We start from the raw sequence: 26,069 nt of genomic DNA, 5'->3' as shown, positions 1-26,069 counted from the left end.
ATCTCCAGAGAAAGAACCAGGCCAAGGCTTTTTGGTCACATAGGTGGAACTAAACTTTTGGATGGCAAAGCTGTGACAGTCAGAGACAGCCACAGAGTCAGGTAGAGCTGCTCCTGCCATTGAAGAAAGGAGATGTGCAATGGTGAGGCCTGCTTACAGAAAGGAAATACTTCTCTCCTACTAACATATACCAATTCACGCAGTCTCAAACACTCCATCTCCTGCTCTAGTAGCTGTGACCAGCCTTCCTGTAAGGGGCTCTGTGCTGTGGGCTTTTTCCTTCTAGCAACACACTGCCCAAGCTGGCGGTTGGTTTTGGCTGTGCATATGGCCAATTACCCTGACACTGCTCGTGCTCTGGAGCTGAGAGCAGCATTTGCATGGAAAGCACTGCTGTGCATGGGAAATAGACCATTCCTCCTCTGCCCCCCAGTTCTTCCCATACGCACACCTTTATGTTGTATGTGATAGCGTCAAGGCTTTTAGATACAAGTCAGCTTTCATTTCACTCTTTCAGCAGTTTCCTGCAGTTCAAGAGGTCTGGAGTCAGCCACAGTGCCAGACAGGGACAAATGCAAATGCCTAGGGCCAGACCCGCTTGAATTTCAACATAAATATAAATCACCTCTGATTCTGTTTTTATTTGCTGCCTTAAGCTAGTCATTAACACATTGAAAACAATCTGGGTGCAATCATTTTCTTCTGATCCAGCTCCTTTCCCCTGTAATCAGCACTCCAGGAGAACATATGGCCTTCTTCTGTCACTTGGCTCCTGATTTACACCAGCGTAAATCTACTGGAGTCAACACAACTCCCCAGGAGCTGCATGGGTTTTGTTGCACGCGAGCAGCCGCTGAAATTCAATGAGCCCCTGTACCACAAAGAGGGTGCAGGTGGGAACGCCCCAGCCCGGGGTGGGCACAGCCCCTCTGCCCCAGCCTGCTCGCCCCACACGGAGCCCACCTCTGCATGCAGGAGCTGCGGTTCTCAAGTGGCTACCAAGTGCTTCAGAAAGCTGAACTAACTGAACGTCTAGCTCGGCTGAAAGAACTTCAAGAGGCCCCTTTTCAATTGTTGAGTGGTGAGCGCACACATGCTGGGGGATGGAAGGTTAGACATTTTTCAGGGTGTGTTACGCAGGGAAGAAGTCGTCAAGAGACCAACAGAGCTATGCAAGAGAAGTGCACTGTGGGTTTAAATGCAGGTTTGTCAGCACTGTACTGGAGCACAGCTTTCCCATCTAGTATTCATTATTAGTGTTAATTCAAGTTTCAGCTGCACAGGCAGTTGGTTCAAATAGTCTGTGGCTGGGATTTCTGCCAAGCTCCTCCTTCAGAGGCAATTCCTACTCTGCTTCCCTGTTTACACCAAGCTTGTTTATACACATCTCCTACTGTCAGCAGATCCAAGCCAGTTAATAAAAAACAAAAACAAAAAACCAAGGAGTGCACCACCTTTCCTCTTTAATCTCTATTTCCCATGCTACCATCAGTACTGTTTTAAAAGCATTTCATTTAGAGTTTTCACCTGTCAAACTTTCTAGAGAAAAACTTGTATGCAGTATTCTGACATTCATACCATGTTGTGAAGATGCAACGGTGGAGACATGACGCCTCTAAACTTCTAAATCATAGGATCACAGAATGGTTTAGTTTGGAACGAACCTTAAAGCCCATCCAGTTCCAACCCCCTACCATGGGCAGGGACACCTCCCACCAGACCAGGTTGCTCAAGGCCCCATCCAGCCTGGCCTTGAACAAATCCAGGGAGGGGCTTCATTCAGATTTTTCACAGAACTCTCTGCAGCTGATACCTATGACTTTCTTATTACTGATTCTCAGTTTTATAAGCCTTCCTGGATAAAAAGAAATCTTTCTCTCCAGAACCACTTCTGTCTAATTAGGCGAGGGAGTGCACGAGATCTAAAATGCACTGAAACTGATAGGAGAATGACTTTCGTTGTTGTTTTGTTTTAGAAAAAAACAGCAGTATGATGAGTTTTGTGGAACCATTAGGAAAAGGTGAGTCAGAACAGGACATATTTAGGCTCACTCATGAAAATCTGGACTTGGGTCATTTCACCTGATTCTCACAGATCTGTAAATTCTGTTTGATGAATGCATGCCTTGCTTATCTTGTGGCTGTTCTGCCTATGCAACTATCTAAGGGAAACTGAGAACTAACTTCATTGCTGCATGAGTTACCAGATCTTACGTCCAGACTGGCACGTGCAATCATTACCATTTGCTCTGCTAATCTCCTCAGACAACAGAAGGGGTCAGAAACAGCTCTCAGCATCCTGTTACTAGCAGCAGCACAAGCTTGCAGAGTCACTAGCTGCGAGCCCTGGGCTGTGCTGAGTGTGGATCATGGGGACTGAACACAACCCAACAGACCCCATCCCCTTGGAAGAAATCAGGGCTTAGGAACCATCCCAAGAAGGCAGCTGCCAGTCTGACCAGATCTTCCTCCAGGCACATGGCCTTACTGTCCTGACCCAGCAGGAAATTACTCTTTACTGTAACCCTTAAAATGATGTAGGAGCCTGGGAGACCCACACAGCTCATCATATCTCCCCTCCTCATCAAACCACTTCTGTGGCTGGTGGCACTTCTCATCTTCATGGGGGTCAGAAAGCGGAGAAACTATAAGCCCAGTCTTACAGGTAGCAAGCCATTATTCGTGTCTGGGCTTCAGGGTTGGGCAGCCTATTCCTGCTCATCACTGCCAAAAGGGGAAGTGGCAAACAGGCAGCAAAACTGGTGTGGGTGCTGTACATTAGCCAAAGACCAATGGAGCAGAGGATATGTTTTTACCAAGGGCCATCAGGAACAGCTTCTTATTTAGAAAAGGCGCCACAGGGTCTTCACTAGCTGTGCGGGGCAGGAAGGACACCAATTTGTACAACCTGAACCAAGTGGTCTCAAAGGCAACAAGCAGATAAGGTTACAGACAGAGGTGTCTCAAAGCAATTTCCCAAGCCAGACTGCTGGCAGGTGTAAATCAACAGAGGTCTTTGTAGTCAATCAATGCTCATTGACATAAGCTGCAGAGCCAACTGCCTCTCCCAGAAGATCCTGACTGTCACTTCTCCCTGGAGGAAAACTGGATTTGTAAATCCAAGTTATTGTGATAGAGATTTTGTAAACTGTGGACAAAAGCTGATTTACTAATCACCGTCCCCCTGCTGACCTTATTGAAATATCCTCCAGGTGAAAATAAATTTTTCCTTTTTTTTTTTTTTAATAGAATATTTAATTATCATCCATATTGATTTAAAAGCATCTCAAATTGTATTGATGTTACTCAGAAAAGATACAAGACAGGCATGATCCCACCTGCAGGATGTACTCACACTGTGCAGCCATTTCTGACCAAGCAGGTTATCCTGAAGGACTTTTCCTCATGAAGGCAAGCCAAATGCTTGCTGGATAGCGTGCATATTATCCCAGGGGACACTTAGCTTCAAAATGATGCCTCTTGGGCTGTAATTACAGTGGTGGTGAGATGTTAATCCTCCCCTCTCCCCCAGACACATTACCTTCGGGGACTTGGAGATGAGTGTGGATGACAAGCTCTGGGCTGTGCATGGCTCCAGGGATGGAGCACAGAGCTGGAGGCACTCGCTTCCTCAGGCTCTGCTGCTCCTCTAAGAGCAGCTTCAACCCAGCCCAGTGCCCTCTGTGTACCCCCATCCCAGAGGAGCTGCACAGGTGCCTGTGGGGAGGCCACCGCTCCAGGGCCTCTGGGCACAGGTGGGAGAAGTGCTCTGGGCATGGCCCCTGGCTCTGCGGCCAGGCGGCAAGGCACCCTGGCCTCCTCCGGGTGCTCCTAGTCAGAGAAGAGTGGTCTTTAACCCCAGGTAAGTTCTTTATTATGAACTATTTATTGTGCTTTTTAACGCTACGCTGAATGTTCCAGGACCCATACTTTTTTCTGCCACATTAAGCAGGAAGTCGCCGTGTTAAGCCATAATAAAGACAAAAATATATAGATTTCCATATATGAAAAAAATATGTACTGGCATACATTTTCCTTCTCTCCCTTCATTTAATGATCCTACACGGCTAGTCTTTACCTTCCTGACTGGATGCATTGACATCAAATGGAAAAAAAAATCTCTGAAAAGGAAGACTTTGTCCCTACTTAATGCGATGAATATTTAAAATCCACTTGGACCAAGTCAGCCCATTTCATTCCCACTTAATTCCCACATAGCTGGATGTTTATTAGCTCGTCAGCTGAAAACCAGGCACAAGCTCTCAACCAAGGAGCCTGCTGATGACTGCCTTGGAGATATTTTAAGTGAAAATGAGACCTGCTGTCCTTATGCATTTCTAGCTAAATATGCAATAGCTTAACTATTATAGGTAACCACAGAAGAATGTCTAGTTCCCTAGGATAAAAGTGAATCTTTTTCCGTATTAATAAGCAGTCAGGAAAGGAACAGTTTTCTCAGAAAATTATGTAGTTATATATTGATACAGGAAGACTGGCTGCTTATCTAAATACAAGGATGGTAAAAGCAGGGATCACAACATTAAATGTTTGTGAGAATAAGTAGAATGTATTCTGAGGTGGGAGCATATCTATACTTGTAAATACCAGAAAACGAGTGATGAAGCTTGTAAGTCTGCTGCTTTGGAATTACTGCTTTGGTAATTACCATCTGTCAAAGGTCAGGTGAAGGAAAAAGATAACTGTCCATCTCGAGATTCCCTGAAGTAACTCACTCCGGACTTTGCAGAAGAGATTCCCAGTTCATGTGACAGTTGTGGTGTCAGGGACACTCTCACAGCTGAAGAGAACAGTTGCTAATTCTCACAGCCCTTCAGAGCTAATGAAGAATGAGAGTACTTAAGAGAGCTCCCCTTTGCCAGACCACTGCACCTTTTGTTTGCCATCCAAAACCTAGCACCAATCCTACTACCAATGATACTACCACTTCTCGAGCATCCCCTCTTCTGCCAGCAATTCCCTCACCTTCCCCACTTGACATGGGGAGCTGAAGTTCTCATACATGTTGCTAAATTACCGTGAACAAATACTGCTGTAAATATTATTTGCAGGCCTTTCCTCTGTGCCCTCTTCCCAAAAAAAGAAAATGAAAATCAACTAATCATAATTAAAAAAACGGTATCAAAAACTAACCAAAATAATACAAGAAAAAAAAATCTTTAACCCATCTTACTCTGAGGGAACTGAGGGAATTAACTAACATGCTTATTACCCTTCCTATATTCCTCTAATTTTGGTTTAATTGAAGATCCAGCCATGAAATAGAAGGACTAAAAAGCTACTGTTACAGGCTTCATAGCTGGTGTGGGCAATAAGTATTGGAGGTCTCCTAAGGAAAGTGTTCTCACTACCCAGACACATATTTACAGTCAAGCATTACAGAATTTTTACAAAACCATTTGAATTCAGGTACTTTTTTGGGGCAAAACTTTTTTCCCCCCTCCCTTCATTCCTATGAGACCTTTATGTACCGAAGAATGCATTCTCGGGACAAATGGAGAACGCGTTCTCAGGACAAATCTCAGTAAGCATTTGGACAGTAAGACCAAGCTGTGACAGATGTGTGCAAATTTACGCAGTCAGCAGGAGATCTCCAGAGTGAACAAAGCCCTGAGCTCACACAGGATGCAGGGTAGGAGATGGGCCCACTCACACCGCCACCATCTCCTCTCCTCCTCTTCCTCCCCCCGGTGCCTGAGCGGCACCGCACGCAGCAGCTCTCACCAGCTGGCACGGGCCAACTCTGCCCTCACGTCACGTAACCATGCCCTCAGTGCAGGGCAGGGGAAGAAGACACCCAGCACGCTCCCCAAGTACACAGCCCCTTGCATCAGTTCTGTTTTACAGCATAAAGATGTATTCCTTTTTTTTTTTTTTTAAATAAAAAACCAAAACAATCAACGTTTATTTAAGGAGCAATGATAGCTCTTCCAGGGCCTTTTAAGTTTATCACACCACCGTGACACTAATCTCTCTTACTCTCCTAATGAAAATAAATTACTTCCCTTGAAGGATCAATCTTTCGGGCACAATTCCGATCTCACCCGCACCGCTTCATGCCATTACCTCCAGCAGAGCACCTGCTGGCTTACACCTGCGAGCAGAACCAGCCCCTCTCCTCTCACAGGGAGTGCGGTGCGTGTGGCACTGCTGGCGCCCGAGTGGCCGGGAGCGCAGCTGGAGGTACTCGCTCTGCCACGCTCTTTTTGAACTTGCACAGCGCGCAGCTTCTGCTCGGGAAAGGCAGAAAGAAGATGAGGGCCCGGCCCGCTCATGCGGCGTAACCAAGCAACGGGGAGAGCCAGCTATCTGTGCTAATCACACCCCAGGGAGGCGAGGCTCATGAATTAAGGGCCATTTTAACATTTATCGCATTTCTTCTCATTTAAAGGTAAAAATAAGTTATTTCGATAAACCGCTTTGATCCCCAGAAAATGCCTCATGACACGAAATCCTCTCCATCTGGCTCTCAGAGATTAGCACGGCGCACACCTGACCGCCTCTCGCCCCACCACCGGCTCCCAGACACCACGCTGTGAGGGCACCGCACGCCACTGCAAGGCCGCGGGTTCCACACCAGCCCCAGAGGGCAGAGAGCTCCCTCCTGCCCCAACGCAGTGGGGTAGGACCAACAGGAGGCTGCCTTGGTGCCCACAAGGACTCTGAGCTTAAAGGTCCCTAAGCAGTAATTAAAATGACAACGTGTAATTTATGGCAGTCTGCTACGGGCTGCATTGCAGCTCCGTCAGACACTGGAGCAGCAAGGAATTTCCACAGCAGGATCCAAACCTGCACGTCCCTCCCTGTCCTCAAGAAGAGGTGCAAGCAAGAACACGCATTGAAGTGCTAAACATGACCTGAGCACTTGAGCGCCCAGCTCGAGTCACCCTGTCCTGTCCTCTCATCACGAACATCAGGACGGGGAGGAACCTGGGGAAGCGACAGCCTCACTCATCTCAGTGGCACCACCAGCAAATAACATCAGACATGCCATGATGGAGCGTGACAGCATCAGGCCCTGAAACACTCGGATTAGTGCGATTATTCAGACATTACATTTAGCCTTTCCGTGAATCAACATATCATACACATTTTTATTTCTTTTCAATTCATCCTGCCTCAAGGCAGGGGCTAAATGAGGCAGTTGGTCTCTTAGCTCGCCTGCTGGACTGTTCTGCGAGCAGCGTGGTTTCTGTAGGCCACTCCAGTCACAGCAAGTCACTCTGGCAAGGCACTGTGAAAAGGCAGAGCGACCACACTGGCGCTGTAAGATCAGTGATCAAGATCCTTCGGTGACCAGACACAGCTGCGGCAGATGGCAGCTATATGAAACGGAGGTATTGATCCTTGAACTCAGTTAAAAGAGACAGGAATGCCTACTGTTGAGCACATGTCCATACGTGCAGCCAAAAGGTTTGTCGCATAGGCAGTGCCAGAAGGCAATTATGACAATTAGGTGGTCTTTTTGACCTGCTTTAAATGGACTAATAAAGGGGATCATTATCAGTTTGTATTCTGTTCCAGTGATATCTGGATCACTCTGCACTGAGGATTCAGCACAAGCTGTGCAAGCGCAGAAATCATCTCTGTCTAGTTTGGCACTGGGCTGAGCCATGAGAGAGGGACTGGGGACAGCAGGGCTGGTAGAAAGCAAAGGGACAATCCCATGCCCACTGTATCTGATGCTCACAAAGTGATGGCACAGCTACCTGCAAGGACTGCTTGTTTCCCATCATCATACAAATAATGCTAATACCAGTAGGTTGTGGTTTCTGCATCATCTCCGTGCCTCGCTTCTTGTAGCATGTGGAGTAAGGTAAGGGACTGCAGAGGAGCCCATAGTGTAATTATCCCTTCCCATTCCAACACTGCCCAGCCAGGCAAGAGCTGAGCCTCAGTGCTGGGATGTAGCCGCCTTCTTTTTTAGTGGTGGATTCCCTGAGAGTACAGACGCCCAGAAGCAGAGAACAGTACGTATCTGAACCAATAGGGGAACCAGCCGCTGAAGTCAGAACCTGTTCAAAGGAGTGAAAGCAGCACTTGGCGCTTAATTTAAAGCCAAGAGGAAGCAAGATCTCTACTTGGAGAATGGCACAAGAAAACAGAGCTTAGGGTTGATTGCATGGAAAACAAGTCTAGGGGATTCACAGGAAGACTGCAGGAGGAAAGCAACTCTCCAGCAGGGAGGAGGCTCCTCTCTGATCAACCACACGGCTGAAGTGAGCCCAGGAGGCTCATGCCTGCCAGAAACCTCTTGTAACTTCAGCACCAAAGCTGTTTGTTAATCACACTGGGAAAAAAGTCAAATGCAGAGGTGGTTTTTTTTTTTTTGATATTTGTTCTGTTCATTCTCAGCAGCTCCGTTACTTGGCTTTCCAGGACACAGTGAATGAAAGTACAAATGATCTAACTAAGAGGGACACATGGCATTTCAAGAAGCTTTTCTTCTATATATATTACGTATTTTTGTGAAGGTCTTTTGCTTCTTAGCTCCAGCTAAAAGATCTTTCTTTGCTCCTAAGCAGAAGAATCAGGTTACACCCACTGTAACAGAGACTAAGCAGTCAGCCACTGAGACGCAAGGTCTCACTGGCCAGTTGTACAGGACACGAAGTCTCTTCCCCCCCCCACCCCAATGACAGCCAGTGGCCTGGTGGATGGGGGATACACTCCTGGAAGGCGGGAGGCCAAGGGAGGCCTCGCTCTGCTCTCTGCCCAGCTCCCGCAGGCCTGTGCCCGTGGCGAGCTGCAGCCTGCGGGACCCCTGAGAGCTCTCGACAGAAAACAATGCCAGGGAGAGCAGTGGAGAAACACCCCCCAAAACCTCGGATGGACTGCTGGACTGATTACATGGGAAAATAGATGGAGGCATGTAGGAGAGCAGCAAAGCTTGGCCTAGCGAAGCCCCTGTTGCGAATTCCCCCAGCTCATTACAATGAGCAGAAGCCCTCCAGGAGACCTGTTTAGTCCTGGTTGCCTAACTGGAAGAGACCAACAGGTAACTCTGCTGTCCTTCAGGGATCAGCCTGAGCAGCATTTCTCTATGTTTCCGGGCACTGATGGCAGTTTTTACAAGAGAGGAGAGAAAAAAGAAAAAGAGAACACCAGTCCATTTCTCCAAGCAGTAACCTAAGACTTGGGAATTCTCATTAGCACCGAGACAAGGGCTCCATCACAACAGCTGCATGTTCCAAACCTCCAGAGGCCACGCCAAGTCTCCCCACCAAATAACACAGGGAAACAATGAGAAGACCACAGGCCACATCACCAGAAGTGCAGTAAGGGCAATGTTTTTTAATAAAACTAGGAGAACGAACCAGTAAGAGCTGAGTGGACATGGTGCTGCTTCCCCAGCGCCACAGTGCACAAGTAACCACTTTGGGTTTGCCAGCATGAGACATCCCCTTATCCTTCCAGATCTTTCCCCAGCACCCCGCAGCTCCTGTTGAGGCTCCACAGGATGCTCCAGAAAGGCTTGATGCCTTCTGTAGTCTTAAGACCAAGCTCAGCTTGCTCCTCTCCATTGCTACTTGCAGGGCTGTCCGTGAACGCTGCCTTAGGTTGATAATTGCAGCGGGCCTTGCCTTCTGTACTGACTGCCATTAAACCAGGCTGCACTGAGCACCCGCCAGTAAATCAAGAGGAAAATCCTAGGAGTGCCAAGGCATAGTCTTTGATTTTTCAGATTGTCCAGCTGAACGAAATGGATACACAAATTGCAGAGTGTAAATCATTAATACCCAATTTGGGGAAGTCACTGGGATGTAACTGCTGTGTAAGCAAATGAAAATATAAAGCTATCAGCAATATATTAATTTTATAGCGCTCCATATGGAACGAGGAGCGGTAGTTTATAGATGCAAGACTTCCTTGCCTAAAGAGGCAGCCTTTCTTTTATCTAGATTAATTCCTAAGAAAAGCCTAATACTATCTGGCACTTTTCAGATCAAAGCAATTTGCTTATTTGGAAGATAGAAGACAGTTTCGTAGTAGCAGTAAGTGAAAAGACAGCCCGAGGAACTGAGGTACCAAATCCAACTGCTCCTCATGTCGCTTTGCATTTCTCTGGAGAGCACTGTCACTTAAATCCCGCTGTTCCCTATCTTAGATACCATTCCTGTTTTTGCAAGGTACGAAAGAGACATAACTGAATACACAGAAATCATTCCTCTTCTTTCTTTGTGGGCCATTTTCCCTGAAAACTATTGGTCTTTTTCCAGGATGGGGGTAACAAAGATGATTTTTGGGCTGATATTGATCCAATGTGAACAAGCATCCCAGCACAGTCAGGGAACAACTAGAGATGCCAAGACAAGCCTTGCTTTCTATGAATCTGCACAAGGGATGGGTCAGGCACTGTCTTACTGAATGGGAAAATTAAAGGCTCTTCAAGGAAATATGAACTGAAATGTGATTGCGCTTTTTGCTTTTAATTTCCTAGTGTTTGCGATCAGTTATTTGATGTTCTGACTCTTATTTAAACTCTGTTTAACAAACAGAGTTTGGTAGAAGAAAAATTAGAAGTTCAAAATGAACACACAAGCTCCCGTGGAAGTTTCACCTGCACATCTTCATCTACACTGATCCTACCCAGCAGAGCACAAGCCTGACATTGTCAAAAAAGCCACCTCATGAAGCATGATATCCCAGCTGAAGGAAGGCTTTTGCTTCCTAGTATTTTCCTGACATATCAGGAGAAATCATTATCCCGTTTTACTTTAATCCAAAAAATATTGCAGAGGACAGCTGCTTCCCTCTAAATGTTCACCATATTGCACTTCAAAAATATTTCAAAAGTGCTTCGAGCAGATTCAAAGGCATGATAAGTATGATACCAATGCACAGCCAGAGTTTAGAGTAAGTAGTCTGGAGTGCATGTGTGCATGTGGGGGGGAGTTGGGGAGGGAGGGGAAGGGAGCAGGAGGGGGGAAAAAAAGGAAAGTAGTTTATCATTGATAAAAATAAAATTAATCAAGTTATTGATCTCAGTCTTGTTCATAGCTTTGTAACAGATCCGCATGCAAATATATTTCCACTAACCCTAATCATCAAGTCTCCATGTGTTTGTTCCCTGTAGATCTGATTAGTTCTTCTCTGTTCCTAAAAGACGTCCACTTTTAAGTTATACCAAATCAATAAAAGTTTATTACCATTCAGTGTTTCCCTTTTGATTACAGAGTATCTACTGAAGCACATACTTTCCTCCACTTAATTATTTGCCCCTAATGTACATCAAGAGAATAAACCCAAATCCTGGCTTTCTTTTTCAATAAAGTAGGCAAATTTAATACCTTCCAATAAATTCTGGTTTCTGCATAAGCACTGTCTAAACTCTGCTGATAGGACACATTAGAAAGTATTAGCCTGCACACATAAAACACCAGAAATTTCCATTGTGATTTTCCACACAAAGCTACAGAGGCTGGTGTTTAAGAACATTTTATTCTCGTCATCAAGTCCCCTTAGGTTACCGTAAAGGATTATTGTGTCTTAAAGCAGAGCCTATCTTCCTTGTCTAAATGGGACTTGCAATCTTGACCATCTGCAAGAGAACAACACTCTCCATTCTTGCTTTCGAAACAGTGGATTTCATGGGAGATCCCAACCTATCTATAGCGGTAGAGGAACACTATCATCAGCTGCCTCCTCTCTTTCCCCACGCCACCTCCTGTTCTTGTTTTCCTTCTCCTTACCTTTCTCAGGCCACCAGGAAGAAAGAGGATTAGCTTTAAGAGAAATCTAATGGCATGAGCAGATTATGCATTGGCTATGATTTGAAGAAGCGTATTTCTTTCTTTCTCTTTGATCTCTTTAAGAAGCCCTTGCACCAGGTTTGGAGCCAGATATCTCACTTCTGAATGCAGCACTGCCCAAACAAGATGTCCCCTGGACTAGGATTAGAACGTGTTTTTTCCAGTCACGGTCCTCTCACAAACTACCACATGGTGATCACAGATGGCAAACACCAATCTGTAGACGTCACTCCATCCAATTCAGGCCAGGAAGAATAGCTCGCAGTGGACCTATGCAAACTGACAACGGACTTGATAAGGTCAGTTTAAAGGTGTTTTTTACAGGACAACTGTGGAGTGGATAACAGGAATTCTTTCCTGTGACTTTTCTCAGTAGATTTCAGATAAAAATAAAAATCCTCCACCTGCTTGCTATTTACACTGATCGGGTGCCTAGTGACACCGTTAATCTCTAGTTAGCCAGTGCATCCTAGCAGGAATTTTCTCTTTAGGTAACTGCCCAGCACATCTCTGTGAGAGTAGAATCTTCTGGCTTATGTGACTTATTAGGAACTTCTCAAAAATTGGAAAGATTTAAAAAAAAAGTCCCTAAGAACTTTCTTCTAAATTCTCATTTCAGGAGAATACAACTCAGTTTTACTTTAAATTAATACCGAGATGCTTCATACTTCACTAGAAGGTACAAAATTCATCCAGAGAGCTGCCACATGATGATTTCCCCTTGAGATGGTCACATTTAAGCAGAGCTGGGCAGTCATCCCAAAGACTATTTTTCATGCAGTATCATTAACCATAGCACAGTAAAAGCGTAAAGAAACCTACTCTGGCACACACAGGACCCCACTTTGGAAAAGGCCCAGTAACAGCTGTTTAACAATAGTATTAATGCCAAAAGAGTACATATCAATACCGAACTGTGGAGCTGGAAGCCCAGCAGAAGTCAGCAATTGTGCATCACTAGATTAATGCTCCCTCTGAAGGGAACTGTGCCTTTTTCTTGCTTCTTCCCTATTTTCTTTTATATTGATTTCAAAAAACACACTAATTTGAGGCAAAGTAAAGACGCAATGAAATAAGAAAACCAGCTACTAGATTCCATTTCACTTGCACAGAAAGTAACTAACAAAACCATCCACAAGAGGTGACCTTGTTTGTCTTATTAATTTCTCCAACTTTGTCTCACTTAAGGAGTATGAAAATCAAATTCTTTTTGCCTGGTAATGAATAACCAACACCAGAAACCCTATGAGGGTTGTAAACGTCAAGGGAAATTGATAGTGGACTGTATGAATTTCCCTAGTGGAACAGCACATCAATGACTCATTCAAACTGTCACCTGAGTCCCCTAAAATTCAGGCCAGTGACAAACATTTGCTCCCTGTCCCCAAACAAGCTTGTTTGTGATAAGACCCTCATTGCCCTTTCATTAACTTTGGGCTGACAGCCTACCAGGTGTAATCCTGCTAGTAACCATGGAGGAACATCAAGACCTCAGACATCTTCCTCATTGGGACGTGCCTTTCACCACTTCTCATGTCCCTAAATACAAATCCTGGATTTTACACGACGAAAATGGTATCATTATGTCTTTTCATAACTGTCACAAATGCTGGCAGGATTTGTGCCATGTCATGTGAAAAAATAGTAAACAGTAAAAAAAAAAAAATTCTACCACCCGTTTGCTATACAAGTGAAAATGAGAGGACACACACACACACACACACATATATCCAGTGCATTTGGCCAAGACATTTCCAGACATAACTGAGCAAGTCAGCCCCAGCATGGACCAAACTGCAGGTTTAAATCCTACTGTACTCCATGAAACTGGAGACTGATTTTAGCAGTATCTATGGCAGTGAACTTCACAGGTTCAAGTGAGAACAGCTGTTTCCCACAGCCACAGGGGTTTGAGATTGTGAAGAACAAATTAAGTCTTGGTGATTTAGATCTCATGGCAAACCGGTGGCAGGGCTGTGCTTACAGGAGGCAGAGCCCACGCTCCAGGCTGAGTCCTGGAAGACCCTCAAGCCCCGATCTGCCTTGAGAAGGAAACTATGAAGTCCACAAGCAGGCAGAAACTGGATGTGAGGCCCAGGAGCTCTGTGCATTACACACGCTTAGCTGGGGCACGCTCTGGAGCTGCTGAGCAGTCAATAAGCTGAGGTAGACACTGGCTACAGCCACCTCTCCGCTGACCTTGTGCCTTCAATAACACAAGCAGGACCATAATTTAAACAAAAAGTAGCAAACGTCAGTCCAGTCGTAACATAAAGCTAAACTTTCTTTCAGGATTAACCTCAGTATTGTGCAGTTGCTCAAAACCCCTGAAGAACTCATCGTGCTTCTTTCATTTCCTGCCTGCTCACTGTGCATGCCTGCCGTAGCCAAGAAAACACAATCCCTACTCAGTCTACTGCTTGGAGGTTGGAATCAAGAGCTATGCTTTCTATCTACCTATTTACGTATTCATAGCTTTTTAATTTTTCTCTGCTGTTCCTGTGGTCTAGGAACTTGGGGATATTTTCAATGGGGCTCCTGGCCCAAAACAGGCGTCCAGATTGTCAAGAGATATTAGCTTGCTTTGAAATTCAAACTATTAGAGCCATACATCAAGCATAGTAAGGGTTTATTTGCTTTTCAGTTTTCTGCCACGATGACTTTAATATTCCTTTGATACTATGATTGAATAGATATTTGCCAAAGTGTTGGCATCGGGGATGGATATAGCCTCCAATGTAAACAGGGGGGAGGAGGAGGAGGAAGAGGCTGTGCAGACACTCAGGGCACAAAGCATGCCAAACAATGCTAGAGCAGGGTACCCACCGGTACACTGGGGAGGTCTGAAGCCTCCTTCCCCCCCTCCTGCTCCTCTACCAATCAGCCTGGTGTTTTAAGATATACCCTTCTGATGAGCTCCGAGGGTAATGTTAGCAACCTTTGCAGAACGCTAGTGTTCCTGGCTGTTTCTGCAGTCATTATAATAAATGAAGGATTAACAGGTGGTCCAGGAAGAGCCATTACACAGGATTCAAGGGCTATCTGTGAAAATGCCAAAGCTCTGTTCTCCGTTTCCTTCCACCTGTAAAGGCAGATACAAGTCATGTTGTGGCAGGCTGCTAGCACACCTTAGATATCTTCATCCCGATTACTGCAAGATTCCAATGCTGCACCTCAAGCAGAGCATAATGTAATATGTATGTACCATACACACGCACAGCATCTAATTATAGTAGCATTTCTTCTCATTAATACTTTCAGACCCTGTAGGTTATTTTCCCTAGTATGCTGCTTACAAATTCCCTTCCCCTTCACCACTGTCCTCTGTTGCTGACAAGAGCTGAGAAAAGCTCCTGCTGTGTGCAGAATGCTAATAATTGCCTGAGTTATCAATCAAAACAAATGCAGACAAAAGTAATCAGCTTCATCAGAACATCTCTATGATGCAGCAAGGAGGTATTTCAAGCTCTGCTCAAATGAATGGACCAAGCTAAGAGTGAGCTAGTGTCCAAGAGTTACATTAATGCGATGTGACGTTTGCTTAAAGCCAAGTCCTTCTGTTAATGAGTTTCAGAGTTCCCACAGCAAAGTCACAGCTACTGTTCAAGACTCAGAAAATCTGCAGATGGCAGGTCAGAATAATACTATGAGTAAAAAGAAATAACAGTGAAATGCCAGGGAAAAGGAAATCAGAACAAGTGAAGTATAACTTCCAGGGGTTTTGCATTCAAAGGAGTCCACAGGAGTGCATCTCTGCAGACACCTCAAGCAAGCTGACTCAGTCGCTTCTCTGGACCAGCGCTTCACTTCAGATGGGTCATCTGTCCCCATGCTTTACTGCTTAGCTTGATCAGGGGGTACTCTGCATCTTGCAGTAATTTGTGTCTGTATGCAGATAGGGGAGACTGATATCCTGCAACATTAGTCATCTAACCAAGCCATCTTCTAAGGGGAGCCCTCTAGAAAACCTAGCATCAATCCTGACAGCCCAGAGATCTTCAGGAGTCACTTCTCTAACACATCAAGCAAAATTTAAATATGTTCAGTTGACTGTCCTTTGTCTTCCTTAAAGGGTCTGTGTTTTGTTATCTCAGATGACAGCATTTTTCTTTGTCAGAGGCCATTGTGTGGTACTGGTCTTATCGTGTGGTGACTTCCCTGCCTCGTCCCAGACACGGTTGCATTTATGTTTATCAATTTAAGAAATAAATAATAAACAATTCAGGTCCCTACTGGTGGCAGCTTGTTTGGTTCAGGAGAAGTGGTTTCCAGAACCGCAGGCGGCTCCCAGGCTGGATGTCAGAGACTTCAGTGATTCGGCAGCCCCGCTGACACCACCCCTCCCTAGTGGCTGCATATGGCCGGACTGTGGCTCCCTCAGTCTGTGCAGCCCTCCTGCATTGGGCCCTGCAACAGGAGCCACACGAGGGAAGGAGAAGCAGAACTCATCCCTGCCCGTCTCGGTCCCCCTATAACTGCCACCAAGCTCCTTGCCCTGCCTCAGCATCAGTCAACATGAGTTTGACAACTTTCTTTTCCAGTTAAACATGGAGATTGTTTTTTAAAAGCCATTTTTAGGATTAAACCTCTCAGTGTTATAGTAGTTGTATCTTTGGAGAGCTTAAGGATTTAGCTAGATATGGTCAAGGTACCTGAAATCCTTCTCCTTTTGCATCTTTGTTCATAACAACTCCTAGTAGGCATGCAACTGAAGTTTGCTTTCCCATTTCAAACTGGATTCTTTCACTACGCAAATGACATTATGGGCATCAGTGGGGTAACTGGTGGGGTACACATCTCTTCAACAAGGCTATGCTGTTTTCTTTTCCTCCCCCCTCTGAATTACTTGCACACCTTTGTTAGTCCAGGATCACTCCCACTGGTGTAATGACACCACAGAAAGAGAAAAATAGAATGTGCACTTGCAAGTGTACATAACACACAAATAGAAGCCAAAAGAAACACTGTCAAGGATAGGCATAGAATTTAGACAGATTCAGAGACAAAGAGAGGAAAAAGTTGCACTGGACCAACTAACCCCAGCTATCCTGCTTTAGTCAGCACTTGTAGGTAACAAATACCAAAATAAGAGCAAGCTGCCACCCAGCTTCCCACACACAGTGCCCTGGCTGCAGATTCAGAGCCCAGCAGCTGACTCTACAGGGAATATGAAAGACAGGTAAAATTTGTCAGGCCCCAGCTGACAAATGTAATATATTTGAAAGCAAAGCTTTTATAAAATATATGAAGTTACGTGCCACTCTGCCTAGCGCAGCATGGAACTGTAAATCTGCATTTTCACATTCACAGATATCCTCACTTTCACATGCATTTACTGAGGATACAAACAGCATACGAGATGTCCAGACTGCAACAAGCTTGTCTACAGATTTTCCCAGGCTTCTGTGGAAACCTGGAACCATGCTCCAGCTTGATTTGTGCTTTCAAAAGAGGCTAAAAAACCAAGGCAAGGCTAAAGAAGCTGTTTAATGTGTGGTTACCAGGTCCCAGCTCTGCCGGCTGGAAGGGCTCCAGCAGCCGTGCCCCCCACCTGGCTGCCTTGCAGGACTTGGCTGCCTTGCAGGAACATGACAGATGACTCTATTTTGCCAGGGAATGCCAAGGAAACATCTTTATAGGTCCTGAAGCACCTTAAGCACTAGGACTTGCCTTCAGCCAAGTCGGCAAAGGTCCTTCCAATTATGCGCCTCTCCATTTAGTCGCCTTTTCCTCCTCTGTAATAAAAGAGGAGCTGGGAAATGCCCTATCACTTCAAAGGAACATTTGTTCTTTATGCCAGGTGGATTAATGATTAATTCATTTAATTAGTTATTCACACAGCACTTTGAAGACATAAAGCTATAAGGGCTTAAGGAGATTTGTAATTAGAAAGTGTAATATAGAGGTGACACCAGTTGCACTGTTTAGCACTTGCCAAATACTTGTGCCTCCCCTGGGTGCCGTCTCCTGTCTGTCCGGCCAGGCAGGAGGGGTGACTTACAGGCACACCACAGCACAGCTTTCTCTGAGTCACTGCCATCAGATGATCGGTCCACAACGAACCGTGGTCCTACTTGGTTGTGTCCAAGTCCATAAACCACGCTGTGCAGGGAAGGCCTGAGGAATGTCTCCCCAAACCTTCCTCAGCTGTGCAGAAGCCTGGCACTGCCCCCAGTGCCTCATTGGTGAGGTTGCCAATGGCTCTCATGGCAAATGGATGGAGTGGTCCTTTTCTGAGCAATGGTACCTGAACAGACCAAAAGGTGCAGATACCCCAGCAAAAACCCAGCCCCTTAAAACACTGCAGTTCACCTTTAAGAACAAAACGGTCAGATTGGTTTTGCATAATTCAGAGTGAAATGCTAAAGCAGCAGCATTGTGTCTTAGTTTCTCAGGCTCTGCTTCAGACGCATTTATGCATTTTTAGTACTATAAGCATGAATTTTTAAAAGTCCAAATAAGTGTGCCATTTTTTTAGATCACTTTTAAGTCTAACCTATTAGAGTTAAACTATTTAAACTGTAATCTCAGGTCTTGACTATCAAGTACAATCTTCAGACAAAGTGCTATTCACAGATCTCATTCAGTGGATAGCTTAAAAAAATAACTTGCTTTAGCTTACAAGAGCTTCAGAATTGCTTGGGCAATTTCCGGACCAACAGAAAAGGCAAAATTTGTCAGATAAATGATTCATTGTGAATAATTCCCCTTCTCTCAGAAATACAGTGCAAAAAACACACGCAAGATGCAGAAAGCCTACGTGCTGCTTGGGTTGTGATCTGATATGCAACACTATTCATCTGACAGCTCTCATGGGCACCAAATAAATTTAGAAATGGAAAAGAAAAGAGAGTCACAGCAAGCAACTTTTGACAAGTTTTTGGAAGTAAAAAAAAAAAAAGAAAAAATAGCTCTCCAGTGCGTGTGTAAAAGCAACACCAAAAGAAATAAAAAAGCCTTCCTGTTGTATTTTAAATATAATGAGGAACAATCCACAATATGTCTGATTCACACTGTGACCCATTTACCCCCACAATTATAGTCAGAAAAGAAGTGATGTACCTAAATGTACATAGCTGAAAATATCCCAGGGCAAGCTGGTATTATTTATTGCCAGCATCAGGCAGGCTGCGGATGTGAGCCGATGAGAGTGCACAAAAGGAGCCTGTCAGTGAGCAAGACCACACATGCTACCCTTGCTTGGTGTTTCTGTAACTGGAATCACCAGCTTGGACATTTTCAGGTAGGTGTCAATCTGCTGTCCCCTGTCAAGACAAACCCTTCCGGCTGCACACAAAACCACAACTTTAAGAGCCCTTTGGTCGCTGAAGTCAGCTGCAGTTAAGCAAAGCATGCCATGAATTTGCTGCTGTTGTAGGCATGTACATATCTAAAAGAAGTCACCCTTTCAGCACGTCAGTCACGTGAGGTGGAAGGTACAGTGAGACCCTCTTCTCCACGCCCCCCCCCAGAACACCCTACATTCAGTTTCTCCTTCTCCAGGCATCTTTTTATTTTTTTTCCTTACATCCACTGCTGCTGCTCCTCCTCCCCAGCAGTCAGCTGTTAGAGGAGTGTTTTTTCCTGGCTGGTGGTTCTCTCACTACTTTGCTGTAGCTCAGTCTTTATGTAAGCGGTAGACAAACGACAGGAACAAAACTTGCTCTAGTATTTGAGGATGTTTATGTAGGGATATACTGGAAACTGACAGTCTATAGCAGCTTTGTCCAGTGCTCTGCTGTCAGACCATTGCAGAACATACTTGACACTAAAACTATGCTGGATTTTCACAGGTGCTCTGAAAGCCTTATCTAATCAGAGCTGAGCAGGCCCCACCACCCATTCCTTCATCTTTTGCTTCCGGGAAAGGGATATTTTCCCATTTACACAAATGGAGTGCAAGTCCCCAGACTGCATGAAATACACCACAGTGACTGACATTCCAGGAGAGCCAAACCACTGTTAACATTCACAGCTCAGCCTAACACTAAATGGTAAGCATGATAAGATTATTAAAACAGTTCAGGAACTACAACACATCATTAAAGCAGAACAAGCATTACATTCCCTAATTTTCTTCTTTTTGTTGCATGACGTTACTTCCTTTAAAGTTGAAAAGTGTGGCAGTTCTTTGAAGTCCTAACAGCCATTATTGTTACCAAGTTCTCTGCTCCCTTTTCTAATTGCTTTTTTATTCATGAAAAGTCAATTAAAAAAACCCCATAGATTGAATTACCAGAATTTCTAGCTTATCTGGCCAATACAGGGAAATTGTTTGGATATCATGTCACTCTTATTATTTGCCTGACAACCATTGTTCAAAAAATAAAGTCTGTTAAGTACAACAATTCAGAGTAGCAACAATTGTTATCAATCTTTCTGTCCTTATCATCCCACCTCAGCTTTTATGTATCATTAAATCTTCTGCATCTTCAGCGTGCAGGCACCCTATTACAGACCAACACAGTAGAGAAGTAATACTTCTGAAATGAAAGCATTAGAGCAGCTATTCCCTTCAAATTTTTTTTTTCCTAACGTAAAGCTGAAAATTTTGGATGAGAACAGAATTTTCACCTCAACGTTTTCTGGTAGTCAAAACAGTATAATTTTGTTAGTGGTTTTGTAAGAAACATTCATAAGCATCTCCATAAATAATCATAGAACAGTTTGAGTTGGAAGGGACCATAAAGGATCATCTAATTCCAACCCCTTGCCATGGGCAGGGACACCTCCCACCAGACCAGGTTGCCCAAAGCCCCATCCAGCCTGGCTTTGAACGCTTCCAGGGATGGGGCATCCACAGCTGCTCTCGGCAGCCAGTGCCTTACCACCCTCTGAGTAAAGAATTTCTTCCTACCCTCTTTAGTTTTAAGCCATTAGCCCTTGTGCTATCACTACACCCCCTGTCAAAGACTCCTCTCTATAAGCAAGAGGAGAACTCAAACCAAAATACCTTAGAAATCCTACCATTTTCTATTCTTAAATTTTGTCAGGAAAATGTTCAGTCATGAAAATATAAGATCCAAAAAAAATTTTAAAAGCTTTGATTGGGTGCATAGATGGAATTATTGAATTATTGACTGTAATACTGCTAAGGAAATTTAGAAAGAGAGATTAAGATATTGTCAGAGAAATAATTTTGATGAACCGCTTTCAGGTGGTTGTAAGCATGTTCCGGAAAAACTGATCAAAGCATTTATTGGTTTGCTTCCCATTTAACATGAATGATCAACTTGTACCAGGCACAAAATGAAATTAATTGCTGCCCAAAGGAGTTCATGATCTGTGGCTCAATATGCTAGGAAATATCACATACAAAGTATAAAAGGTTTTAAGATGCAAGGCTTAATAAAATAGTTCCTCTGAATGTGTCATTGATGAAAGAAATGCTTTCAACACCATCAACAAATGTGGCGAATGCACTCAAGTGTGTTTGCAAAATGAAAACCAGTTGTTTTGTGATTTTAACTTTTTCAAAATTGTGTTAACCTTATTTAAAATAAAAGAACATTAAAAGCACGCCATATAAAGAAATACTATGTTTCATTCTGAATGAAGTTTGGATTTTTGTTTCAATGAAAAAAATACTGGAACTATTTTTTTTTTTTTTTTGTGGAAAAGGTTTGAAAACCTTTCTTGATGTTTTTTTGAAAGAACATCTATTATTCATACAGACACACACTGAATTTCACAGGTATAGGTAGCCTCAAGTGAACTTGAACACTCCCAGAGCACAAGCCAGTAAATAAAGAAAGCATGACTGAAGGGAAGAGCTAGACAATTTTTTCCACCAAAACAAACAGCAAGATTCACTCTAAGAAGTTTTTAGGACATAGGAGACAAACATAGACTACCTTTATGTTCGTATGTAGTTAAGTGAATTGTTTACATGACTGAAGGCAGGGAAAAAAAAGGGTTTCTCTTAATACAATCTTAATACATATAAAATCATTTTTCTTGGAAAAAAAAAAAAAGTTTTGCATGTTATTTTCCATTTTAAAGTTGATCTACTTCAAAAAGATGAAAAAAAAAATACCAGACAATCCCCCAACTGTTTAAACAACCTGAATAGAATGCAAAATTAAGATCAAAACAAAAAAAAAATCACTTCAACCTGACGCAAAACAAAGTATTTCTTTTTGTTGAAACCCTGAAATTTCCATCTCACTTCAACCCAGCCCACATGTGCAGGGAGCTGCTAGGCTACACGCCCACTGTGACAGAAAGACTGCTACTTACCCAGTGCCGCTGAAGAGCTGGTGGCAACGTCACGCAGTCATGCAACCACATACCTGCTTTCATACCTTCCATAGCACCAAAACAATCCTGGATCTTCCAGCAGACATACAGCGAGGACGCTTGCTCTGTGCTGGGCTCTTCCAGAGGGGCAGCTCGGGACGAAGGCGCTCCCCAAGGCAGGGGAGAGGCTGATATCAGCCCGGCTGCTTACAACAGCTTCAGTCCTTCACACATACACCATGTTCTGCCAGGTGACGCCCTGAAGGAACGCCAGCCTTCCCAGGGTGCCTCTGACCTCCTTGTTTCAGGACAGGTGGGCATCTGTAATTAAAACAAGGCCTAGGTTAGGACACAGCCTAATTCCTCCTCCACCCAGCACTGGTGTGAGGGCCTAAGCACCTGCTGCCTCTCCACAGCACTGCAGCACCAATGTCACAAACACAAGGCCACTAGTTTTGAAGGAAGCAGTGGTGTGACAATGGGTGTAAATTACTGGCCAAAATTAGTCATTTCTACGGCTGGTGCTGCACTGACCTCCACACGGTCAGACTACACCTCACAGAGAGCTCATGGCCAAAGGGGGCACCCATTCAGTAAGAAATGCCCTTCCCTTTGTTCATCTCTCTAGAGACTCTCCTTTTTGCCAGCTCTCTTCAACACCATACCCTACACCATCCAAACAGCATGTGTGCTCTCCTCCTTACCCTGCTTAAAGCCAGGCACCACCAAAAAGCCCTGCTCTCCTGTGGAGCGCTGAGGTGGGCCCAGCAGCCCAGCATGCATACGGGACACGGTCTCCCACACTGTGGGGGCTTACAGGCTGCAGCCACAAGCTGCGTTCGGGTCTCCAAGTTTTATTACCTTTTTGCTGCTGCTGTTTTACCTCTGCAGATAAACTGGAGAATAATGGGGGAATTTCCTTCAGCCTGTGCAGTATTTAGGGCTCATGTGTGCTGGCGACATCAGCTGCTAGCTAAGGCTGCCTAATTTTGTGCCGCATAACAACCTTACAGCAGAGGAATGGGATCCACTCAGAATTCCTTGTAGTGCTCTTACAAATTTCATTTGCTTGTAAATTTAGGCAAGCAGCGGATGTACTAGATGCCAAAGTGCTCTGTGCCTCTGCCTGTCTGCTCTACGATGAACAGCAGAGGTGCCCATTTCTGCCTGTCCAGGCTCAGCTAAAAAGAGAGAAATCAAATCTGTTTTTGCCATTATGTCACCCGGCTCTCCCCCCAGTCATTAAACAAATGTGACTTTTAGCCACAAAATAGACGCAAACCACAGGTGTAGCAGTTTTGCGGTTTCTAAAAAACCAGTTTTACAGCCGTCCCTTGGAATAGCCTCTCTTGCTCATGAACCTGGCAGAGTAAATAAGCCAGCTGTTTTGATGATGATTTTCAGTTCCTTACAAAATGCATTTTGCTGGGCTGGCAAAATCCGTGTGTGACCTATCTCTAAGGTGTTTTTCTTTTCCTTCATGGCTTTTTGATATGCAATTGCTTCCCCTAGGTTTGCAAGATGTGGAGTCACACAAAAAAGGGGGAGAGATTAGTATGGTGCCCTTCATCAGCTGTGTAAGGACACTCAGATCTCCCTCACCCTCATATCTGTATATATACACAACACCTGTGACAACTGCAGTCCAGGAGCCACAAGTATCCTCTGACCCCCCCTGGATACCATTTTTGTTCCAATCTCGCTCTCTTGCCCATGGATCAACAGCTCTCCCACTCAGTTATACACAAGGAGGAACAATTTTACAGTTTTTTTTTTTGTTGTTGTTTTTTTAGAATTTGTGTCTTAGGAGCATTAAATCCTATGTATTTCTGTCACACTACAACCTTAAAAGAAGCAACTGTAGTGTTGGCTGTGTCTTCAGCTTCCTCATAATCAAGTAGGAGATAAATTAACACAGATTTTGTCACTTTCCAAAATTCATACATTCAAGATTTTTCATTACAGCAGTTTATTGTATTAGATATCAGTACTCTAACCTCTCCATTACAGCCTAAAGGACAAGCTTTATGAAGCCATAATAAAAATATGACAGCTATATTTGTTACTGTAGTTGAGATTTGGAGGAATGAAAGCATTGTTTGTTACAAAATGGCATCTACAGAAGAACTGTAATAAAACAGATGTGTTCTTGAAAGCAGATACAGATATAGGTAAGGGTATGTTCATATCAAACCATCCAAGAGACCCTCTGATAAAGTCAGTAAAGATGACAACAGTGAGAGAAGAACCTGTGCTTTTGTGCAGCAGATATGAGTAAGGAATTCACAGGTGAAGAAAGCAATAAACGAAGAACAACAAGCCCAGGCAAGAGATGCAAAGGGATTTGGACATTTATGGATAAGTTCTCATTATGGGCCTCTCAAGTCAAGGTCATATAAATGTCAGCTTTACATCTCCTGAGCTAAAGAGACAGCTCCCTTGGAGGCAGGAACAGCCCCCAAAACTAAAGGAAAATGGTGGGAGAACAGTAAAGAGGAGCCAGGAGTGAGAATGGGTCAGGAAGAGGCTTCCACAGCAGGAGGCAGTGAGTAGAGAGCCCAAGGTGGTGTGCACTGTGCTGAGAGAAGATCAGGCAGCCATAGAGAAAGGTGTTCAGGGTGGGCAGCACAGCCACGCCACTGTCTCACACCCCTTGTAAGAAGTGCCAGCACAGTCTTCCTGAAGAAGGAAAGCTGCTTCATTCTGCAGGAAGAATGAAAACTTCTGTGCGATACTCAAGTCTTCAAACTCTACCCCAGTCCTAGACATGTCTGGAAAACCCATGGTCTCTGAGTCTTTTTAAACCCTGGCTGTTCTACAGAAACAATGATCCATCTTAACAGTGCCACAAAGAACCGTGGCTTTTATGATACAACTAGTTGGGTGATGTAATTCATTTCAGCCAATGGACTCCTACAAAGTTACATCCACTGTTGTGCTGGCACTCATCTGAGCTGGTTTTTGAACTGGCAACCTACAGGTAAAAAGCCCTGCATTTCCCTATTTTGAGCTTTCCGTTTGTTCAGATTCAATATTTTATGTTCCCTATGGCTTTGGTGTTCATGCAATATTTAATAGATATGCACACTGCATTGTGGATCACAGCGTATCACATACTTCTGCAGAAATAATGTAAACCATGACCACATGAAAGATCTCATGACATGCCTGCAAAATACAAGCCTACAAAATCAGTTATGAAACAACATGCCTTAATGCAGGCAGGCTAAGATAGAGAGTGCTGCAGCTCCTCTGAAGCACTCACTGCAGTCAAATCTATGCAGGTGCTAAGGAGTGACACCCAAACTGGTAGGACACTGCTTGATATTTTGTTTGAATCTCACAGAGAAAGGACTTTTATTGGTTACAACAACATCCACACAAGAAAGGGAGTAACAACTACAATTGTATTAAGGTTATATTTTTAACACAAATCAGGTAGACTGTGGTTCCCATCCAAAGTAGTAGGAATTCAGCCATTGACCTCAAGGCAAAGCAGAATCAGGAGATGTAGGTTTTTAGCAGACAAGAAAATCTCTCCAAAAAGAGTTTTATGATGCTGTCATTATTCCCTCATGTTCTCATTCCTTTTGTGATTATGATCATCACTGGCTTTGGACAGCTGAAACAGGATTTGTCCACTGTCTTTTACTGGAACCACTCTCAGTAGAAAGATGGGATTTTAGTTATATTATTTATTTTATTGTACTGAAAAGCATGTCCTTCCATGGAATGTTTCCACTTCCCCTTAAAACCCTTTGGCCCAAATCACAATTTTTGCTTGGTTTTAGTTACTGTATAGACAAAAAAAAAAATCATCTACATCCTGGATGCATTTCATTCCTTTCAATGTAGTACTGTGTCAGAAAATAGTCCTACTGATGACATCGTTCCCTGCATTTGTCTGTGCTTGCTTTTGTGTTTCACTATTTTTAGTTAGCTATAAAAATTACATGTCTTTTTGAAGTGAGAAGAATTTGGTTGTGGCTTCAAGGAAAAACACCCCCTGACTATCACCAGAATTAGAGAATTAGCTTTTACTCTTTTATAGTCTTAGTA

At 44.1% G+C, this 26,069-nt stretch overlaps 1 long non-coding RNA gene across 1 annotated transcript in view; it reads right to left on the bottom strand.

Annotated features, from left to right (window-relative positions):
- The window catches only part of LOC121073297, a 300,964-nt gene that overhangs the window by 26,418 nt on the left and 248,477 nt on the right, over positions 1-26,069 (bottom strand). Inside the window, exon 8 of the long non-coding RNA XR_005821600.1 lies at positions 22,064-22,331. This is a non-coding gene — a long non-coding RNA (uncharacterized LOC121073297). The remainder of the gene's footprint in view (positions 1-22,063; positions 22,332-26,069) is intronic.

The sequence above is a fragment of the Cygnus olor genome, chromosome 7 (assembly GCF_009769625.2).
Source record: "Cygnus olor isolate bCygOlo1 chromosome 7, bCygOlo1.pri.v2, whole genome shotgun sequence".
Classification (NCBI taxonomy): Eukaryota; Metazoa; Chordata; class Aves; order Anseriformes; family Anatidae; genus Cygnus; species Cygnus olor.
Note: the sequence above shows the minus strand (reverse complement) of the source record. Positions and strands in the feature narration are given on the sequence as shown.